We start from the raw sequence: 15,224 nt of genomic DNA, 5'->3' as shown, positions 1-15,224 counted from the left end.
CGCAGGCCAGTCTGGGTTGAGTCCACGAACGTGCTGCCGTCATGGAGCAGGAGGAGAACGCAGATGTGATCGTGGTGTCATCTGAAGGAAGGTTTTTCCTGGGTCACTGAAGGGGACAAGTGACCTTTGGAAGTTCCTTTCGACCCTGAAGACCTGTGATGCTTAACGAGCTGGCCTACGTTAATGAAACAGGAAAATGAAAACATCCAGAGTATCCGCGGGGGCCTATGACCCAGAGCACCTTGCCTGCCCCTTTTATACCTTGCATCACTCATTGCTGATTAATTGCTAGTGGCCTGGCTTCTCCCCTGGACTACAAGCTCTAAGAACTCAGAGACAGTGTCCCTGGAGGCTCTAGCCCAGCTCCTGGCCTGGCAGCCTGCACGTAATAAGAGCCAATCTGTACAGAGCACCGCCTGCCCACACGGCTCTACATGTTTTACTCGCATTATCTCACTTAATTCTCACAACGACCTTGAGAGAGGCACCAGGTATAATGCCTATCATACCAATCAGGAAACTGAGGCAGAAGACAGTTAAAATAACGTGTTCAGGGTCACACAACTAGCAAGCGGCAGAGCCAAGAATGGACCCAGGCAGCTCGGGTCCTTTGTATTGAAAACCTAAGCCCTGCTGGTACTTAGTAGGTGCTCAATGAAATACTTGTTGGATTGCAAACATCTCTGAAGTGTTTCCATGGAGTTGAACTGAGAGTCATATAGAATATCACCCAATATTTAAAAACAAAAAAAGTGGAGCCAAGTACAAAATAAGCTGCTATCCGGTGTTTTCTGCAAGAGACAAGCTTAATTAGAGTTTAGGTAATTAAAGCTTTCATGGTTTCTAAAAAAAAATACAATACACTCATTTACGCAAATCTACTCCAGAGCATGATTTTTGGAAAACGCTGTGTCAACTTGCTTCTCACAGCAAATTGACTTCCGAGTCTCCCTGAGATATGACTATCTCAGATCGTGGGTTCTCCCATCAGTTGCCCCACGCCTGTGGTAGTCTGTAGGCCCCTATTTAGAGCCAGTGGTCCCAAGCAGTCACCCCAGTGCCCAGTACTGTGCCTCGAGAGGGGCTGGTGTGGTGAGAAGGGGCCCTGCCAGCCGGTTCTGAAAGCAAAGCCAACCTGTACATCCCACCCACCCCTCTCCACCAGCCCCCTCAGCCACAGCTTTTTGGGTTCATTTGCCTGGATTGTTCATTTCAGCCCAAAGTAACTCATCAGAATTAAAATATCTGTTAGGGAAGGCAGAGACGGCTGATTTTCCCAGGCCAGTTCAGGTGAACAGTTGTAGGGTTTCGATGAGTTCACGCACACGAAAGGATTCTAATCCGTAAGCCCCACATGAGTGCAGAAGGTTGTGACTATTATCACCTCCCAGCACTCAGACAACTAGGGTGGATAACAGCAGCAAGTTTATTGAGCAGTCATGGCACCAGGTAAAGCTAAGAGCTTCATATCCATGACCACCCTTGATCCTTCCAACAGGCAATTAAGGTAGGTCCTATTAGCTTCGATTCTATAGACAAAGAACTGAGGCTCAGAGCAGTTCACGAACGGGCCCAAGTGAGGAATGAAAACAATAGCTAAGGGTCTCTTCACCAACGTGCTAGACCGCATCCTTAGACTGTTGGAAGGACAGACATACCAAGACTTGGCAGGAGAGCCGTTGGCCCACAAGAGGCAGGATTCTGGCTCTGAGGGACCCCTGAGTGGCAACCAAAAAGAGGTCTTCTTCGATGGCCTTCCACATCTTTGTTTCTGCTGTTCCCAGCATGCCTTTCTATCTCATTTTCCCATGTCTCTCAAGACAACATACAGAAGCAGCAGCATTATCCTCTGAATTTCCGTAATATTTCCTGCCGTCCCTTTCTCATAGTGGACTCTACTTTCTACGTGCTCCCGAACATTGCTTGCTTTCTACAAGATGAAAAGTTAATATGCATGCCTGACTCATAATAATAAGAGCTCAGCACTGAGAGATGCTAATAATTCAGTTGGGCTGAAAGAACCTTTAAGGCCAACCTCCTGGGTAGGAAGAATCATTTTCCTCGTCTGTAAAATGGGGATGAGAATATTAGTACCTAAGTCAGAGGATTGATGTTTAGGGCTGGAGGAGTGCCTGGCACCTGAAGTGAGATATAAGTGTATTTTTTTACGTATGAATGGACGAGCACCATTGGAGAAGCACGTGAGAACGTTCATTTCTTCAGCAGATACTCAGTAGATATCGAACACCAACTGTATGCCAAGCATTGTTCAAAACACTGGATCTTTATCCCAGTGAACTTACATTTGAGCAGGAGAGACAGATAATAGACAAAATAAATACGTAAACAGACTCTGGAGACAGATAATAGACAAAACAAATAAGTAAATTCTACAGTATGACAGAGACCATTCTTTACTCTAGGAGCCCCAACAGTGTCGTAAGTGCCTGAGGACAGCCTTCTCATTTCACACTGCTCTTTTTCTTTCCCTTTTTTTTTTTCTGAAATGATCACAATACGTCCAGTTAACATCCATCACTACAAATAGTTACAGTTTTTTTTCTTGCGATGAGAACTTTTAAGATCTACTGTCTAAGCAATTTTTACATATACAAGATTAGAGTCGCCATGCTGTATGTTACATGCCCAGGAATTATTTAGTTTATGACTGGAAGTTTGTCCCTTTTGATCGCCCTTCACATTGCTCCTATTTCCCCTGGGACAGTCGCTCTGGGGTCCGACTCTGAAGGGCGCATAGTAAATATAAATGTATTGGAAGGAAAAAAAAAAAAAAAAAAAGGAGGTTAGAGTGGGAGAGAGCCAAAGCATAAGAGACTCTTAAAAACTGAGGACAAACTGAGGGTTGATGGGGGGTGGGAGGGAGGGGAGGGTGGGTGACAGGTATTGAGGAGGGCACCTTTTGGGATGAGCACTGGGTGTTGTATGGAAACCAATTTGACAATAAATTTCATATATTGAAAAATAAATAAATAAAAAATAAATGTATTGACTGATTTTAAAATAAGCACGAGTACCTACTTTGCACACCTTGTTAGTACCATAGGTCTTGTAAATATAGTAAATATATATGTAAATATATAGTAAATATAAATGTATTGACTGATTTTAAAATGAATAGCACAAGGACCTAATAGTCCATGCTTTGCACACCTTGTCAGTACCATAGGTCTTGATCTTAGACGGAAGTCCAGAGATCCAGAGCGGCATCTGCCTATGCCCATTTGAGGACTGGGGCCAGCCCAGGGTTAGCTTATTGTTGCTGCTGCTATCTTAGTCTCTTTAATAACCCAGGTGGGTTTTCTGTCACTGACAGTGACACCAAAGAATGGAGGCGAGGATGAGCACTAAAGGTAGTGAGTTGTCAAGCAATAGAGACTAATATTAATATTAATCACAGGGAGACCCGATAGTCACACCCAACTGGACCAAACTCAGATCAACAGTCACCTCTGGGTCTCAGCCAGGCATTGCAGAAGCCTCCTCACATCTGAGTACCTTTAAAGAGCCTGTGGTTATAAGATGATGACTTTCCTTTGGTTTCTGTGATTATGTCATCTAATTTCTTTAGAGAAAAGGCCTTCCCTCCCCTTGCTTCCCACAACATTTTGTCCTCTCCCTCCCCAGAGCTGTCCTCCCACCAGCGCTCCCTCCGGCAGTATAGAACATTCAGAGAGCGCAGGAGCTCCAAAGTGAACATATGTAATTCGTCTTCATTTGCATATTTCAATTAAAAATTTGTACTGATTGCCTACTCTGTAGCTTTTATATTATTCCACTTTTAAAATAGTTTCCTTGAGGTGCTTGGGTGGCTCAGTTGGTTGAGCATCCGACTCTTGGTTTTGGCTCAGGTCATGATCTCATGGTTTGTGAGATCAAGTCTCGCGTTGGGCTCTGAGCTGACAGTGCGGAGCCTGCTTGGGATTCTCTCTCTCTCTCTCTCTCTCTCTATCTCTCGCTTGCTCGCTTGCTCACACTCTGCCCTCCCCTCCTCCTGTACTCGCCCTCTCTCTCTCTCAAAATAAATAAACATTAAAATAATAATAATAATAATAATAAAATAGTTTTCTTATCTCGGAATACAGAAGAGAATGTTAAAGAAAACCTAAATTCATTTGTACCATTTCTACACATGTTCTGTGATGCGTCGCCTTCCACCCATTGTTCATTACACTGAAAATTCTTCCTGCACCTGCAGTAAAAAGAAAGAAAGGAAGGAAGGAAAAGGAAGGAAGGAAGGAAGAAAGGAAGGAAGGAAGGAAGGAAGGAAGGAAGGAAGGAAACAAGGAAGGAAACAAGGAAGGAAGGGAGGAAAGGGAGAGAAAATAAAGAAAGGGAGAAAGGGGGAGGCAGGGAGGGAGCGAGGGAGGGAGAAGGAGGGAGGGAGGGAAGAGAAGGAGGAAAGAAGGACAGAGTGATGGAGGGAGGGAGGGAGGAGGAGGTGGGGAGAGAGAAAGGAAATTGATGCTGAAATAATCTCAACAAATGCGGAGCTGATTCTTGACATGCTTCTTTCCTCTACACCTTTTTCCCCAAAAACTCTATCTCCCAGTCCACAGGAGAAAACCACCAATATCCTCACGCTAAAAAAAAAAAAAAAAAAAAAAAAAAAAAAAATCCCTTGAATGCCCTCCCATTGGCCCCAGCCTGGGATTTCATTCAGTAAATAGAATGCTTAACATGCTAATATATCTATATTACAATCGCTTCTCTTTAGGAATGTAGGGTAGATACTTGAATCACATCTACATGACTTGAGAGCACTCACAGAAGTGACCCTTTCCCCCGCAAAAAGAGAAATACTAGTCTTTCCCAAAGACCAATCCCTGCTTCCATCCTCAGCATTCTAGAAGCCATTTCTGGCAGTTTAGAAGAGCCCTTTGTCACAGTTTCTAGGTTTCAAGGCTACAGAGTTCCTGTGACCCCTTAGCCCAGCATTGTGCCGTGTAGTCAAAACATACATTCGCGGCCGTTGTCTCAGGGCTGTGCCATTCAATTCTCGGCTCTGGATGGTACTACCTCAAAATCACAAACCCACCCGAAAACCCTAGCATTACCACCCCCGTCATATAAATTGGAGTCTGTATCTTCTTACGGAGTTTGTACTCTCTTCCGGTTTCCATTTTCCAACACAAAGAATTACACAGATTCTACTCTGCCAGGGAAATCATGCCTTCTTTCCATTGGCTCCGAAGCTACCCTCACTGAATTCCAAAAATCGTTTCATATTTGCAATATTTCAGGATTTGTCAGCAAAACTCTACTTGACCAAATGAAACCTTTTGTACTAAGGACTTTATCCATGCCTCCAGCTGGCATTTAACTTTTCATGCTGACAAGCTCTCAACACCTGAATTCATCTCATGTCTCTACTACAGTCTGACAAAAACCTTAAAAATGTTCAAAACTCTTGGCCCCGTAATTCTACTTCTAAGAACTGATTCTAAGGAAATAATCAGAGATGCCCATGAAAGTTTGAGCGGAAAACCTTTCACTGCAGTGCTCATTATAAAAGTAAATATGTAATTAATGTATTAATATAATCTAAAAATAAACCAAATCTAAATAATATAGGAGTAGCCAAAGACAATTTTGTAGACCCACCACTGGCTATATTATACAGCCATGAGAATGTTTCAGAAACTATTTAATTTCAAAGAAACATACCAAATAAGATACAAAATATGTATCAAATAGGATACAAAATTTTATATATGTATAAAACATGTGCCAATAATAACATAGAATAACATGTACCAATGTTATTATATGTATGTTTGTTCATAGAAAAAAGACAGAAAGGAAGTACAACAAAATGTTAAACACTGTTACTCCTGGGTGGTAGGGTAATACGTAATTCTATTTTCTTTTTGCCTTGAATATCTTCCAGATTTTCTATAATGAATACGTATTACTTTTACAATCTGAAAATAAAGGTGTTTTTAAAACCCATTCTAACTCTTTAATTAATTCAGCTGTCCTTTCCTGGACCTTCTCCAGCTCCATTATGTCATTCTTAAGAAGCAATAGCCAATATGGTACAGGGTTTTCCAGGTGTCTACTTTTAGGAAATCTGATTTCTAACTCTCAGAGGCAATGCGCTCTCTCTCTCTCTCTCTCTCTCTCTCTCTCTCACACACACACACACACACACACACACACACACAGCCACATCTGCCCCAGAAGCATCTGTCCTATTTACGAGGACCCTTACCTGCTCTTTTGCTGATAAAAGAGAATGTTCTATTTGTACCTGGATCAAAATATCACAATACCATCTAGCTGCACATGCATATGATGAAAAGAAACAACAAGGTCAGTTCTGATTGCAAAGCTCTAAGACTGGTCTCTGATTTGCTTTCTATCCACATGTGATCTTAGAGATGTGGGGCTTTAATCAGGGGAAGGGAGAGAGGGGGTGGGGAGGGGGACAAGGAGAGAGAGAGAGGGAGGGAGAGAGGGAGAAAGAGAGAGAGACAGAAACCAAGCAAAAGAGAAAAACTTTCTGAGTCATAATGCCATCCCCAAGCTCACTGCAAGGGAACAGACTTCGGAATCAAGGTTTTAGCCAGGCAGAATGAAGGAACATGCCTTCCCATAATTTTTCTGGGGGTCTAACTCCACATCTCACAAGTTGCCCAGTTCTCAAATCCCTGGAATCTATGAGAGCACTAAGACCACTCAGAGGTCAGGCAGCAGTTGGGTGAGGATTTGGGGAAGGGCGGGGTATAGAGTCACAGCCTTCAATATGAAAACAGTCCAGCAATCAACATAAATGTTTATATTTCCCATGATGAGAGTCTCTGTCTCTAGGAACAGAAATGTGAATAATACCACGTTTTATCAGAGGCTTATGGCCCTGTCGAGCTTGACCATCCCCGCCAGGTCCAGTCGCACAGCCAACTCTAAACAACTTTACTGTAAAGGACTGGGGGCCTGTCTTCCAATTTTATTGTTGAAATACTGAAGTACAATACTGTTTTGTTTCCCATGTGGTCTGTGCTTTCATGTTTGGAAGGTTTTCAGTTTTACAAATTTGGGTTCAAACAAGAAATGGCTGTGAATCACCTGGAACCCCCCCCCCCCCCCGCCTCCTATCTTCAGGACCTACTTGCCAATCTGTGATCCTCCACAGGATCTGATGAAACTTTGGATTTGACTTCAGGCTGTCTGTTCTACCTGATGCAATGATTGCAATCCAGCAAAGTGTCCAAGAGCCTGGAGAGCGAGCCTTGGGTGGGAAAAGCAGCCTTGTTCTAGAAGCATCTTGACAATGCAAGTACCATATAGCCTAACTCCATGTTACCACACTTTGCTGCCCTGGATCATCCCGGGGGTCATAGGTGACCCTCCTACAGGTCAAACACACAGGGTATAAGCAGGGGACTAGGAGGAAAATAAGGGAAGAAAACAACCACAAGACTTGCCTCTGGTGAATAAAAATGTATAAATAATAATAACGTTAAAACTTAGCCTTTTCTAAACCAATGGAGAATGTGTTAGAGGAAAGGAACAGGCGGAACAGGATGGTTGCCAAAGAAAGACAAAGAAATCTTCAATGCTCATTTGAAAAAGAGAATCCCAGAAATGGACACCAGTGTGGGGTGGTGTTAAGTCTAGGCTTTCTTGCAGCTCTTCAACAAATTCAGTCGCCCACCCATTCACTCACTCATTCAATTCAACGAGCACTTATTAAACACTTACTGTGTGCCAGACACTATGCTAACTGCTTTAAAGACATTATCTCGCTTCATCCTTTCACAAGCCTGCCTGATGGGATTTCTCTTTACATGGAGAAGAGGGAGAAGCAAGCTTCAGCTTTTCCATCCTACTCACAACTATGGCACAGCTCGGAAGGGCTATAGCTGGTTCTTGCCACATCAGTTAGGAATACTTCCTTTTTGTTTGTTTGTGGGGTTTTTTTTTTTTGGGGGGGGGTTGGTTTTATTTATTTATTTATTGTTTGTTTGTTTGTTTGTTTGTTTAAATTTACATCCAAGTTAGTTAGCATACAGTGGAACAATGATTTCAGGAGTAGATTCCTTAATGCTCCTTACCCATTTAGCCCATCCCCTCTCCTCCAATCCTTCCAGCAACCCTGTTTGTTCTCTATACTTAAGAGTCTCTTATGTTTTGTCTCCCTTCCTGTTTTTATATTATTTTTGCTCCCCTTCCCTTATGTTCATCTGTTTTGTCTCTTAAAGTCCTCATATGAGTGAAGTCATATGATTTTCGTCTTTCTCGGACTAATTTTGCTTAGCATAATACCCTCTAGTTCCATCCACATAGTTGCAAATGGCCAGATTTCATTCCTTTTGATTGCCGAGTCACACTCCATTGTATATATATACCACTTCTTTATCCATTCGTCTGTTGATGGACATTTGGGCTCTTTCCATACTTGGCTATTATTGATAGTGCTGCTATAAACATTGGGGTGCATGTGTCCCTTCGAAACAGCATCCCTGTATTCCTTGGATAAATACCTAGTAGTGCAATTGCTGGGGCATAGGGTAGTTCTATTTTTAACTTTTGGAGGAATCTCCATACTGTTTTCTGCTGCAAGCTGCAGAAATACCAATTCCAATTGCCTCAAACAATATGGGAATTTATTATTTCTCACAGAACATCCTGCTGATTTTTGGAAGCTAAACTTTGATCTATTATCCTAATTACCCTTACAATTGAACACACACACATAACTATACTGCCTCCTACTTCTCAAGTTGTTCCGTGTCCCAAATCTCCTCCAAAATAAAGCAAGAACTGTTTACCTCCTGAGAAAAATAACATTAATTTCTCTGATGGCACTTGTAGTTAAATGGAGAAAACCAGTTTCTACAGTAATTAATCTTATCACCAATAGATATTAATTTCATTTTTCACCCCTGTTTTTTGCATCCAACTTTTGCTCTCTGGGATCACTTTTCTTCTTTTGAAGGACACCCTTTATTAATTTATCTGGAAAGGTCTTGGGGAACCAGTTCTCTTGGTTTCTGTATGTGTGAAATGGTCTGTGTATCATCTTGAATCTTAAATATTAGGGTTTTTTTTTTTTTCGGTTACAGAATCTGGGTTAATGCATCTTTTCATTCAGCACTTGAAGATATTATTTCTTTCTTTGTATTTATTGTTAGTTATGAGACATTTATAATGAGCGTATTTGTCACTCTTGACTTCCACTACTGGTAATAGAGGACTGGGTAATTTAGATTCAGACCAAATTTCCTATAAGAAGTTGGTAGGTCAGTTCTGCCCCGTGTGCCTCTCCTCCTTCTCTGGTGACCAGCAGGCTAACCTGGACATGTTCTTCTCATGAGAATTACAGAAGCACAAGACCACATATATGTGTGTAAAATCATACTATATGTATATGTAGGCACAAAGGGTTTTCACGTAAAAAGTATCATTCATTCATACTGTATTGTCCATTGTTTTTTCCCCTTGGAAACTGTATAACCGGCATTATACTCTGTCAGTACATGTAAATTCTACTTCATATGATTAAAAAATATTTAAGCAAATCTGCTTGAATAAAAGAGAAGGAAAATCTTGTACCTTCACAACCTTCTGTTCCATCACTCAGAGATAACCAAGTCTTTCTATTTTGTTTTTCTAATCATTTTCATCATAATTCTTACACTTCTGTATCATGATTTATTACCTTGATAGTATCAACTGACTCTATCAAAACTGAGAACATTTAACTCTCTAATACTACCCCCCCCATCATAACTCTTCCCAGAGTTTTATGGATTGTATTTTTTCATTGCTCAGTCGGTTATCTTTTATAATGCTGAATATCCAATATTAAGTCTTCTGTGCCTTATCTACAGATTAATTATTTAAAAAATGAAAAACCTGAGCACCTGAGTGGCTCAGTTGGTTAAGCCTCCAACTCTTGATTTTAGCTTACGTCATGATTTCATAGTTCATGGGATTGAGCTCCCCAATCAGGCTGTGCACTGACAGCATCGAGCCTGCTTGGTATTCTCTCCCTCTCCTTCTCTCTCTGCCCCCACTAAATAAATAAATAAACATTTAAAAAATTAAAATAAAAAATAAAAAATAAAAAAAAACAAAAACCAACAAATAGGAGTTCTGCATCTGCTTATGGCATATAGGCTTATAACAGATCAGCACCCACCCCCCACCCGCCAGGAATAACTAAAAATTTGGATTTTAAAAATGTACTTGCTAAATGAAATGTAATATTCTAGATTAGATCCAGTAATTTTTTTTAAAGACATTAATAGAAAAATTGGCAAAATTAGAATAAAGTCTGAAGTTTCGTTAACAGTAATGTACCAATGTTTGTTCCCTAGTTTGGGCAAGTATACCGTGTTCATGTAAAATGTTACACTAGAGGCAGCTGGGTAAAAGATACATGGAAACTTTCTATACTATTTTTGCAACTTTATTGTAAACCTAAAATTATTCCACAATAAAACATTTATTAAAAGAAAAAAAAAATTAAAGGCACTGGAAAGCTGCCAAGATAGGAAGACTGTGGAGAGCCAAGATATCAAAGAGAAGTACAGAAGAAAGTCAGCTATCCATGTAGTTTTTAGCCTCAAGGCATTTGTCTGAGAGCTAAGCAGAATTCTAGAAAATCTCACATAACCAGAAGAATGAAAACTGGAGCTTAGGATCCATCACTGTAGAGTGGGCCTCGAAAATATCCCAGTCATTCCCTAAAAGGACAATTCCCTAGAAGTAAAGGCAAATCAAGTCTTTACCAAGACTGAAGCCCAGCTTCAAGTAAATTTAATCCTTGTCTGGATTCAGGTGCAATGCTTGCCATCTCCAGAAGAAAACATCACTCAGAGCCTCAGAATACAGTTTTTATTTTACATCTATAATTCAATAAAAATTACTTGGTATAGTAACAGGCAAGACCAAATGACCAAAGCAGGAAAAAAACAATAAAACCAAATCTATCAAAACAATAAGAAGACAAGCAACAAGCTGGGGGAAAACACTTCCAAAAGATATATCTGAAGACAGACTGTTATCAAAAAATACACAAAGAACTCTTAAAACTCAACAGTAAGAAAACAAACAATCCAATTTAAAAATGGGCCAAAGATCTTAGCAGGCATTTCACTAAGGAAGATATACAGATGGCAAACAAGCATAGGAAAGATCACCTCATGTCATCCAGGAATTGCAATTGTAAATTAAAATAGCAAAAGAGATAGCATTATATACCTATTAGAATGGCTAAAATCCAAAACACTGACAACACCAAATTTTGGAAAAGATATGGGGCAACAGGAATGCCTTCACTGCTGATAGGAAAGCAAATGGTACAGCCACTTTGGAAGACAATTTGACAGTTTCTCACATAATTAAACATACTCGTACCATATGCTCCAGCAATCATATTCCTTGGTGCTTACTCAAAAGAGTTGAAAACTGGGGTGCCTGGTTGGTTCAACTGGTACAGCATACCACTTCTGATCTCAGGGTCGTGAGTTCAAGCCCCATGTTGGGTATGGAGCCTACTTTAAAAAAAAAAGAGGGGTACCTGGGTGGCTCAGTTGGGTCAGTTGGTTAAGTAGCTGACTCTTGATTTGGGCTCAGGTCATGATCTCACAGTTCATGAGTTTGAGCCCCACTTTAGGCTCTGCACTAACAGTGTGGAAATTGCTTGGGATTCTCTCTTGCACGTCTCTCTGCTTTCTCTCTCTCTCTCTCTCTCTCTCTCTCTCTCCCCCCCTCTCTCTCTCAAAAATAAATAAATAAACCTAAAAAAAAAAGGAGCTGAAAACTATGCCAACACAAAAACCTACACATATATGTTTACGACAGCTTTATTCACAACTGCCAAAACTTGGAAGCTGCCAAGATGTCCTTCAGTGGATGAATGGATAAATAAACTGTGGTACATCCATACAATGGACTATTATTCAACGCTAAAAAGAAATAAGCTATTAAGCCATGCAAGGACATGGAGGAAATTTCAAAGTGTATTACTAAGTGAAAAAAGTCAATCTGAAAAGGCTACATAACGTCTGATTTCAGCTATGTGATATTCTGGAAAAGGAAAAACTGTGGAGACGGTAAAAAGATCAGTGGTTTTCAGGGAAGGAGGGATGAACAGCTGGACAGTGAAACTCTTCTGTATGTTATAATGGTGGATACATGTCATTAAACATTTGTCAAAACCCATAGACTGAACACCAAGAAAAAAACCCTAATGTAAACTATGGCCTTTGGGTGATAATAACATGTCAGTGTTGTTTTTCCTGAAATTCCTAAAAAAATTTTTTATAATGAAAGGAAGTACACATTTTAAAAATGATATCCATAAGATACCGAGAGCCCATGATCATGGTATTTACTGAATGGAATCCATTTTTTCTTAAAAATCTTCTTCTTGGAGTTATCTAACATCCTGTCTAATTTGATCTGATTGGTTTTTGGTCTGCTGTATAGCTGTTAAACTGGGATTTCTTCTTAATACTCTGAATATTGGAGCCTGTGTTTTCCTCCTTCTTCAATTATTTTCTTATGTTGTTGGTCTACATGCTCAGATTTTATGTTTTTGTTGTGCTTTGTATGGAAAAGCCGTAAGTGAGATTAAAATTTCTGAGTCCTTCCATCTCTTAAAAATGTCCTTAGACCTCACATTTGAATGATAGTTTGTCTGGGTATATAAATCTAGGTTCAAAACCATTTTCCCTTAGAGATTGAAGGGTGTTGTTCCATTCTCTTCTAGCAACCAGTGAGGCCAATGAGAATCAAATAGAAATCTGATTCTCTTTCTTTAATTGATAACCTTCCCTTCAGAAACTTTTAGGATCTTCTCTTTATTCTTATGTTCTGAAATTTGATGAGCAAATACCTAGGTATGGGTATTTTTTTATTCATTTGTTGACAGCTAACAGGCTCTTTTAAAGTAATAAAAAAGGTCACCTTTCCTGCACTTTGGGATATTTGATTATTTCCCTTTCTTCATTTATCTGTTGTCTCTCTCTGGAACTTTTATTGTATGGGACTATATCTCTGTTTGATCTTTCTTATCTCTAAACTTTTCATTTGTATCTCTCATGTTCTTGTCTTTTGCACCACAAGCAGAGAGATTTTTCAGTATTATCTTCTAGAACTTTTATTGAAATGCTTATTTCAGTATTCACAATTTTTAATTCCAAAAAATTATTTCTTGGTTTTTGGTTTCTATTTTTTACAGCAGTAGTTATTTTATAAATGCAACAGTATCTTGGATCCTTCTAAGGATAGTAACTAAAAATAATTTAAGGGGGCACCTGGGTGGCTCAGTCAGTTGAGCATCCGACTTCAGCTCATGTCATGATCTCACAGTCTGTGAGTTCGAGCCCTGCGTCAGGCTCTGTGCTGACAGCTCAGAGCCTGCAGCCTGCTTCTGATTCTGTGTCTCCCTGTCTCTCTGCCCCTCCCCCGCTCATGCTCTCTCTCTCTCTATCTCTCTCTCTCTCTCTCTCTCTGTCAAAAATAAACATTAAAAATTTTTTTAAAAATAATTTAAGTCCCCTTCTGTTTCTAGAGTATTTCTGTTTTCTCTGGGGTTAACTCTATCAGTTGGCTTTACTGGTTTGTGCTTTGCATTTTTTGTCCTGAATGTCTAGAGATAATCTAGTGTCTATTATGAATAAAGGATTCATTTATGCTTGTAAATAAAAGGTTGATTAATATAAGTAGATAATAAAACTTTTCTTGATATTGTGTAAGTTCTTCCCAATATGCCTCTCCCCTGGATGAAAAGACTGACTATAAGCTGTGAATATATGGGAAGGCTTGCAATTGACTGGCTTTATATTAGGGTGCATGGGTGGGAGCATGGAGATAGGCTGATCCCCAACATATGCCACGGTAAGAAAGCCTTCACTCTGAGGTACCAAGAGCTTCACTAAAGAGCCTCACCCATTCCAGACATATGATTCATGTTCCTTTAAAGAACAAGTCTCTATGTACTAAATACTTTGGGAGTGCTTATCACTCCCAAAAAGGAAGATTTGATTTTCTTAAAAAGTTAAAAGCAATTCATACCTAAATCTGGTCAATAAGTGAGAGTATAACACTTCTCCAGTAAAAAGTGACGTGTGATTTCCAAGTAATCAGCAGAACCCAACAGGTAGGGATGGAACCAGTCAGACTTTTGGTAGTGGAAGCAACGTCAGATCAAGTGTGTGGCTTCCCTTTTGGACTCTTTGAACAGGCAACATTCTTCCAGTGGGTCAGGTGAAATCAGACTCATCCCTCACATCCACACCCCACACAGCAGAAAAGACCACCTGATGAGAAATTGACTGAGTGGCAAATAACGAAAGACAGTGGGAAATGAGGAGCATTGGAGAAACTATGACTTGCCAAGAGAAGGGCCAAACAGAGAAATAGGGGCACCTGGGTGGCTCAGTGGGTTAAGCGTCCAACTTCAGTTCAGGTCATGATCTCATGGTTTGTGGTTTCAAGCCCCGTGCTGGGCTCTGTGTTGACAGCTCGGAGCCTGGAGCCTGCTTTGGATTCTGTGTCTCCCTCTCTCTCTGTCCCTCCCCCCACTCATGTTCTGTCTCTCTCTCTCAAAAAAAAAATAAATAAACATAAAAAAATTAATTAAAAAAACAAAAAAACAGAGAAATATGTATTTGCTGACATTTAGGCTAAGAGGCAAACTTTAATAGGATACAATATTTACAGTGTACTTGCACTGACCTAATCACACTACCTTGTGCTATTTCATGTAACCCTTAACAACAGCTCCATGCAGTAGATACAGTTGGCATCATCTTGCATCTGAAGAGAAAATGTATATCATAGAGAAAAGAACTCAGGCTATAGAACCAAGTGTTGAGATTCAAGTCCAGGTTCCTCCACTTAATATCTATGTCACCTTGGACAAGTTACTTAACATCTCCGTGCCTCGCTTTTCTCACCTACAAGGTGAGATCAATAATGGGATATACCTAGTGGGATGGCTATGAAAATTAAGTTAATTAATACATGTAAAACATTACCTTAAAAACAATAACTGGCCAATAAATGCTAGTATTTGTATTATTATCAGAGGAGCTAAGTAGTTTTCTAGTGGTAGAGCCAAGATGTTAACCCAGATATCTCAGACTTCTCAGTCTGATCTTACCTACCACTCTATGTGGCCCTTCCCATGTGGTATAGCAAATGCCCAGATGGTGAGATATCAGGACTCTCCAGAAATGCTCCTACCC

General features: G+C 40.2%; 1 long non-coding RNA gene across 1 annotated transcript in view; it reads right to left on the bottom strand.

Moving 5' to 3' along the window:
- LOC123584878 overlaps positions 1-7,285 on the bottom strand; it is a 46,606-nt gene extending 39,321 nt beyond the window's left edge. The window contains exon 1 of the long non-coding RNA XR_006705719.1: positions 7,130-7,285. This is a non-coding gene — a long non-coding RNA (uncharacterized LOC123584878). The remainder of the gene's footprint in view (positions 1-7,129) is intronic.
- Between the last annotated feature and the right edge of the window lie 7,939 nt (positions 7,286-15,224).

This window comes from Leopardus geoffroyi, chromosome C3 (assembly GCF_018350155.1).
Source record: "Leopardus geoffroyi isolate Oge1 chromosome C3, O.geoffroyi_Oge1_pat1.0, whole genome shotgun sequence".
In the NCBI taxonomy this organism is placed as follows: Eukaryota; Metazoa; Chordata; class Mammalia; order Carnivora; family Felidae; genus Leopardus; species Leopardus geoffroyi.
Note: the sequence above shows the minus strand (reverse complement) of the source record. Positions and strands in the feature narration are given on the sequence as shown.